Consider the following 8,429-nt stretch of genomic DNA (forward strand, 5'->3'; position numbering starts at 1 on the left):
AACCGGTTATTTCCGGTTGTTTTTTTATCGGGCTTTGGTGATCGGGTCTGCCCAACACTCTTGGTTGCGTCCAACATGATTACAGACCCCAAATTGGGCCGGAGTCTGCCCAACACAAAATGGAGTCTGTTAATAATAGGACCTTAAAATTATAAATAAAACATTATAATATATAGTTAGAGTAAAATTAGTAGAATATTTTAATGATATTGACATTATAATTTGTTTTAGTGTACCGAATTTTTAAAATCCGAATTTTTATTTCAAAATGTTTAATACTCGTATAAAACGTCCTGAATACTATTAACGTATTGCGAATTGTTGACGGAATGTTTGAAACTCAAATTACTTCCATACCCGAATTGCTAACAAGACTACGCGGTTTGGTGTGTAGAGCTATCGGGCGTAAGAGATCGAGTGTTGTGACTGTTGTCTCCAAAAATTCAGATTTTGTTATAGGGGCCACCATACCGGTGGGCTCACCCATCCGGCCACTCCCCTGCCTTTTTCTACTTGGTCATAAAATGCCTGATGAGTATCTTGTCTTCTGCACAAAGCATGCGCTCGTTGTGACTGAGTCATCCACCTAATCAAATTAAGGTTTGGGCTTTTGAGTTTTAAACTTGTTCACAACCATAGTCCAGGATTTCAGAATTCGAGGAATTCCGACCTCCCGCCAAAATTACAATATATTCCGACTAAATTTCGGAATTTCCATTTTTCAACCTTATACTTCGATTTCGATACCGAAAAAATATTGGGGTTTACAGAGAAGAAAGTAAACAAAAGAGATAAAAAGAATTAACTATAGAAAAAAGAACTTCTCCTCATTGCTAGAGTTTGTCAACACGAAGGTCTCATTGCTAGATTGCTGTTGAAGAGAAATCAACTGGGAATTTTAAGAGGCTGGAACTGCAGTTATCTCCAATCTAACGGAGAAGTATCAGCCCCGCAAAATGGAAGCGGACTCGGGTCGGTCATCTACAATTGCATTAAAGAAGACTGTCAGATTTCCTCAGGAAGTTATATCCTAGCATTTATATGCTGTCCTGTACATAGTATAATGTACTAATCATCAGCTAATCATCTTTGAACCATTATGAATGAGGTTTACCTGGTATGGCCTCCTTAGGCTTATTGGCAGTTCTGGGCTCAATTTATCACCAGAGACTCAATTTTCTACTGATTGACAAAAAACTACCTGCTCATGGGATATGATATAAGGAAGGTCTCTCAGTTTCTTCTTTTAATGTGCCTGTCAGTTAGCATATTAAAATCCATGTCAAGATAAGAAAACTAGACCAGCAAATTCACACCTTGAGCTGGTAAAGATATCTTCACACCATTTAAGCTTGCAGCGGCACTGGAATTTGTCCAGGATGGGATCCGCAAAGTCAGACTGAACCTTGTGCCCTGTGTAAGAACATCATTTCTAGAGAACTTGAACGTCACTCTAAGGGCATGATCAACAGCTTTCACCTTTTGATATATCATGATCTTTCTCAATTTCCAGTCAAAGGAGCTTGAGATTAACTCTGATGTAAAGCTGATTCCTCTCCCCTTCAAGTACATAGAATCACCTAACTTCGAGAATGACTCAATTCCTGGAAAAGTGAAAAAAAAAGTGTCACTGAAACAATATAAGAACACCACTTGAACTCACCAACAGTATTGACAATTTCCTAAGTTACATTGACACGGATACGTGTGTAGTGTGTCCGTATCCAACACGGATACGAAGTGTCTAACACGACAAAATACCAAAAATTGAGGAATATCACATACACCATGTGTGCGATATGTGTCTGACACGGACACGTGGATACATATCTGACACAGAGTATTTTTAAAACATAGTGTGCCCATGTAACAAAGACAATTTCATATTAAAGCAGAAGTAAGCATTAAACAATTATCTGCAGCACACTCAGCACTTCCAACACTTCTGTAACAGAATTATAATCTTTTCAGCCAGTACACAATATATAAAGAACCACCCCAACCATTCCAACATAAAGTTCAGTTCTACATCAAAACTTGATATGTATAGCAATAAAATTGTAGGAGTATAATAATTCAGGAAGTTATTCATGATGCTACTTAGACTCAATATTGTGTTTTTGTTTCTTCTTTTGATCCATAATAGTTACTAAATTGATATTGTCACACAAATATTACAACAATTCTTGGGAAGTTAGCTAGAAGCTAACAACCTAAGACCAAGTATCCCAGTCCCAACTCCCAAGGTACCAAATCAGAACCAAAAGAGAAGAAAAAATGCAACAGCAGCACAGGACTAAGGGCGAAATACAACAAATAAGGCACAAAAGGCAAAAGAAAATAAACAATCGCATCCCACAGAGAGCCACCAAGCTAACACAATCAACTATCCAGCGCACCACCCTTCACCCCTCCCTTTCCTCCCAGTTACTATCACTGCCTAATACTTCGGATACTTGCTTTCTAAGCCTTCTATCTTCTTTCTTTATCAGTTTATCCTTCCTGACCTCCTCCCATTTTGCTTCCAACCGCTCAACTAAGGTCCTATTTTCCTCATGCAGATTATAGATATATCTCCACTGAATTCCCCCTTTCTTCTTTTTATAGGGCTAAAGTAATTAATTTTTCACGTTCTTTTGCCTGTTAGATGTACTGGCTCTAGTTTTGGTTTATCTTGCTTGATTAATACAAATAATATATACTTATCACATCTGCATTCATCATTTTTTTAGAAGTTTTAATGAATTGATTATTAAATTTACAACTCACTTGTTTATAGTCAATGGAGAGAGAGAGAGAGAGAGAGAGAGAGAGAGAGAGTACCTGCTCCATAACAGCACCAGAAGGAGTTGAATTGCGTTCCCCAGCCTTGGATTTTCCACGCCCCAGTGGAAGCATATAGAGCATAACACCAGGCTCCCTCCCTCGCTGGATGCTCAGGACTCCATTCACTAAGGCGCGCTTATGGTAATCAGCATAAGCCACCTCTTTGATCCATCTGAAGAGGTGGTGTGAAACCTGAAAAAGAATCAAGTGAATCTTACGAGACAAAAATGGCTAAAGAATTGAAAGAAATTAATTAATTTTCTTTTTCAGGAAGAATGACGTACAAAGAAAGGACATAAAGAGAACATGACTTATGCTATATCTCTTCAAAATGAAAAAAGTACCACATAACATGCACTGAACATTCTCCCTCCAAAGTTAAGATGTCACATGAACGTTCTCTTTGTTTTATGCAGTTGAAGAAAGAGAAAGACATGCTAAGAGAATCGCAGTCTAAAAGCGCTGAAATTATCAGAGTATGTTTACTATTCATATATTCCATTAACGCTTGAGTCATACTTTCTGCTTTATAATTAGTTTATGATTATTGATATCAAAACCTGACTCTGAGTCCACCTTCAACCCCAAACCGTTTCATTTTCAAGGAGATGAATTGAAAAATGTGACTTCAGTAAGAACTTCGAGAGAGGGCATGTGAGTTAGGGTTAATATCTTTTACATCTTCAATAATAATGCAGACTTATGGAATGATGATTTATGATTAGTTCATGACTCATTACTCCTGGAGAGGCTTATAAGATATAGGTAAAGATTTTTATCCCCTTTCCCATAAATTCTTAAACACAAAGTATTTATCAGACATAGTTTATATATTTTGACGTCAGCTACTAGTCCTACTACTTGGAACTTGGAATTGAGAAATTGAAAAGAAGTCATTCCAAGTAACGAGTTTTCCAAGATAGATTTGTCTGAGTAGAATATTATTTGGTTCAGTCCTGCAGTTTATTTTATGGGCAAGAAGATGAATAAACAATAAAAACGGACATTGTCGAAAACAATCCATCAATTCCGATCAATAAGTTAAAGAGTGCAGTATAGAAAGCTTTTATTCATATTCCAACAAACCCCCCTTAACTAATACCAAAGTAATAAATCAAACAGGAAACTATTATTTGAACAGATAAGCTATCTAGAAAAAATACCAGAACTCCTCCATTGATGTTCCTCTTGTTGCATAGGTGTGAGAAAAATTGACAACATCCATAAAGTATGTCCCTATTGCCTGCGAAAGACAAAAGTTATATCAAGCTTTGTGAAACTGATGCTCTCTAGTTCTATCCCCATGTAGCAAGAAATACTTAGGTATATACTCAATAATGGGGAGAAGATGTTTATCTCATTTATCTCAAGAAGAATCTTATGCAAGACATATAATTACAAGCTTTCACAGATTACTACAAGTTACAGGAACCAAAAAATTGTTGGATAAAGTTTAGAATTCGAAAATTATGGTATTATTATAAAGAGATAATGAACTAGCTACACGGAATAAGCAAATTCAAGCATCAAAGTCAAATCATAAGGGTCGGGTAATATTTGTAGCTATATACTTTTCTACTTATAACGCACGAGCAAGGTGTTACGGAATTTTTTCTTCAAAAAATACCCGAGAGAACTACATAAAATTCTATTCGAAGTTATAAAATTTAAAGAACATGCGCGTCCAGTAGCGCATACAAAAACCACAAAGTCGAAGATCAGCTTGAGAAACATAATGTGAAGACAGGGAATGAGGAAGAGTGGAAAAATGGAGCAGGTGTTAACTAGCTTAGTTGGTAAAACCTATGGGTGATGATACCAGAGGTCTGGGGATCAAACCCCGCCATCATGACTGAGTTACACGAAACATTGAAAACAGAAAGTAAAACAAAAAGTGAAGCCTATAGAAACATCTTAACATGGACAATTTACTACTTATGTTCTTGAGAGATCCAATTACCTTATAGAGGGGATAACCTGGAATTTTTATGATTCACTGGGGAGCCTCTTTGCAGACTTTATCTTGTTTATATGCAAGAAAATAAGCAAACTTGTTACAAAAATTCAGAAGCTCAATAAGATATCTAAGTTAATGAATCGTTAATCTTTTTCCTTCAAAGGATTACAAAAACAAATGATAACAGAAAATGTGTACATTACAAAACAGCAAATAATGTTGAAAGAAACGGAAAAAAAAAAGTGATTACCTGTAGTGCAAGCATACCAAGAAAGCACGGCTTGTCAAACAGCTGAGCCAATACTTCTGATCTCCCTGCATGTATATTCAAAGCAACACTATATCAAATGTGAAACATAAATCCAAAATGTTGGCAAATGAGATCAAACACTAAATAGCCAGTATAATGATGGTATCACAAAGATCAGTTAGTAACTAAGTATAGCATGATATATAAGAGATTTACCATAATTCTTGCAATCTATAAAGGACATCATTCATGCCACCAGTTTCTTCATTGAGTGACTTCCAGTACGGCTTAATAGTGTATTTTGAAATAATGTTCTGTACACGGTTGCTGAAGTAATCAGCCATCCAGACCACCATTGATCCACAAGGCCTGCCATTATCTGTCCCGGTACACCAAGCTAAGGTTTTTGAAGTAGTTCATACCTTCCAAACCTCTCGCAGTAGTTCATACCTCACGGTTGCTCCAGTGTAACTTGCTTTCTCTGTGTTCCCGATTTCCATTAGCAGCAGATGATGGGATTTTATCAATAATATATGAGTGCAGACTCCAGTTTATCCAATTCTTCATCCCTAGTATTGCCCTTTCTCTGTATAATGGACACATTTCTCTCCAACTGTGACTTCCTTTCTGTAGAACCAACTTTCTCTGCCACATCGGCTGGTGAATGAGGAATATAAACAACCAGGGCGGCATTATATGGGAAAAGTGCTTTCCTGATCAAATAATCTACATGTTATGACACTCTGTACACATAAACATCCAACAATTCACGTATATTAGTATTAATACCAGTGTAGTAAAGGCGTTAAAGCGCACCTAAGGCGCAACACCCTCCTATGCCTTAGGCGCGAGGCACGAGGCGTGGTGCGCGCCTCACGTATGTTTACAATCAAATAATCTACATGTTACTACTATGATATATCAAATAAAAAATAAAATAAATATTAAATATGACATGAATTATTACTGATTTGCTTAGCCAAACTTTAAAATTAATTTTATGTGATTGTAAACATAAAACCATAGTAGTCATTTAAAAGAAAAATCTTAAGCAATAAGTAAAGAGCAAAATAAAACTCGTATCTCTCAATACAATTTAGCTCAACTTCAATAAACTAAAATAATGAACCGATAGAATTGAGTCAAATGAGTTTTTCATAAAATAGAACACGTGATTCAATTTTAGAATCCCGTAAAACTTCATTTAAAATTTAATCCATCTTTGTGTTTTCTCTCAATCTATACAACTTAACAAAAACTAGTCAAAATTAAGTTTAAAGTGTACTCCACAATGAAACTTACTAAATTTGTACAATTTCTTATATCATACAACAATTGGATTGAGTGTAAATGTGTCACGTATAGCAAAATTTGTAAAAAAAACAAAAAACTGTAAAAGTTGATAAGGCGCGCGCCTTGTGAGCCTTGTGCCTCGACAAAAAGCGCAAAAAAGCACAAAAAGCGCACGCCTTATATTACCTCTCGCGCCTTGGTCAAGGCGAGGCACTAAAAGTGCGCCTTGCGCTTTAAGCGCGCCTAGGCGCGCGCCTTGACTACACTGATTAATACTATTGGGAATACAATGCTACTGTCAAATTTCAACACATTAAACCTGTATTTTGAAACGAATCCAACAAGAGAAATTTGATTGCCTTTTGAAAAGTCAACAATACTCATTTGGAAGATGTCAAATTTGTATCTCAGCATTCAGGGCCTCCAGGGCAGATTAGTTTTATATCTAAAAAAACAAATAAAACTAATCTGCCAAATAACAAAATCACTCACAATCTCCGAGAACCCAACTCTTTATTAAATTCTTTGGCAATACTTACCCCACTCCCACTTCTTACAAACAATTAAAAAAAAAATACTAAACCAACTCACAATTAAAAAATCCAGACTTTTATCTATATTTTAAAAAACAAATAAAACTCTTCTGTCAAATAACAAAATCACTCACAATCCCGAGAACCCAACTCCTTATTAAACTTTTTGACAATATTTACCCCACTCCCACTCATTACAAACAATTAAAAAAAACAAAAACACCAAATCAATTCACAATTAAAAAATCCAAACTTTTATCTATATCTAAAAAAACAAATAAAACTCTTCTGTCAAATAACAAAATCACTTCACTTGCTCTCCCTTGGATTATATTTAATAACACAACTTAAAAAAAAAATTGATAACATTAACTCATATAGGGCCATATTCTATTGTCTTGCTTTAGGCCACCACAATGTCAGGGACGACACTGATTACGTGACAATCCACCAGAATTTTCACACAATAAACACAAATTTGAAGTTAATTTCAGTTGTTGAGCACCTAACTGCGCAATATATGATGTGAACTTTGCATGTGAGCTATATGCGTATATATTGTGAGTTTATTTTTCCTTTGTTTGCACACACCTCTTATGAATATGTCGTCATATTTTTTTCTCTGTCTTCATTCTTGTGCTCCTCTTCACTACTGGTGAACTTTTCTTCAACCTAAATATAACTTTTAGCTATTTATTTTTTATTTATTATTATTTATTTATTTTTATTGGTAATTAAAGAGATACCTACATAATTTGGGTTCATTACAGTTCATCAATTGCATTACACAAAAAAAAATCTAAGATTTTTATCTTTTTTCATTTTGATTTGTTATATATGTAGGTACCATTTTTGGAGACGCTCGAGATTGCATACTTACCACCTATCGTTACCACATTCCAAAGAGTACCTCTAAATTGTGTTATGAATTCTGCAAAGCCTACTTCAAAAAGAATTTTGTTTGAGCCAAAAGTTCTGGCAATAGTGGTTGTTTATGCACATTTTGTGACAAACAAGTTGCTTCATAGAAATACATGTAATGCATCTCTTTGTATTCCAACTCAATTTAGAGTTATGCATGTTATTCAAGTAATGGTAACATTAAAAATAAAGTTGAGATGTAAACATTTGATTTAAGGTTTATCTTATTACTAACATATCTTTGAAGTTCAATGGAATTTGGTGATACTTCTTCAATGTCTATTGGTGTGTATAATGGAAAAAGCGTCTAGCTAGATCTCAAAATACCTAAACTGACTAAAATATCCCTCACACATAAAACCCTAGATCTCAAATTTATCTTCTCTCTTTCTTCTCAAACTGACTAAAATACCCCCACACATAAAACCCTAGATCTCAAATTTATCTTCTCTCTTTTTTCTCGCCGCATCCTCTCTTCTTGTAAACCCTAGATATCCTGCAAAACCAAATTAACATAGAAGATAAGATGACAAAACAACCAAAATTCTTCCTTTCACTTTCTCTCACTCTTTCATTTTTTTCAAATATGAAATTCTTATTTTCTTTCTCTCAATCAATTCCTCTTGAAATTTGTTGTTCTCCAACCAAA

The 8,429-nt window shown here is 35.1% G+C and overlaps 1 long non-coding RNA gene across 2 annotated transcripts; it reads right to left on the bottom strand.

The window, feature by feature from the left end:
- Window positions 1-587: 587 nt before the first annotated feature.
- Window positions 588-5,775, bottom strand: LOC147485227 (uncharacterized). Of its 2 annotated transcripts, XR_015201347.1 has the most exons (8): window positions 5,250-5,775; window positions 5,034-5,098; window positions 4,787-4,848; window positions 3,990-4,069; window positions 2,824-3,018; window positions 1,317-1,604; window positions 1,115-1,201; window positions 588-981 (listed from the first exon to the last, which is right to left on the bottom strand). It is a non-coding gene; the product is annotated as an uncharacterized LOC147485227 (long non-coding RNA). The 2 variants fall into 2 exon arrangements; XR_015201346.1 differs by lacking the exons at window positions 4,787-4,848; window positions 5,034-5,098; window positions 5,250-5,775 and having other exon boundaries at window positions 3,990-4,696.
- Between the last annotated feature and the right edge of the window lie 2,654 nt (window positions 5,776-8,429).

The sequence above is a fragment of the Coptis chinensis genome, chromosome 7, assembly GCF_015680905.1.
Source record: "Coptis chinensis isolate HL-2020 chromosome 7, ASM1568090v1, whole genome shotgun sequence".
Classification (NCBI taxonomy): Eukaryota; Viridiplantae; Streptophyta; class Magnoliopsida; order Ranunculales; family Ranunculaceae; genus Coptis; species Coptis chinensis.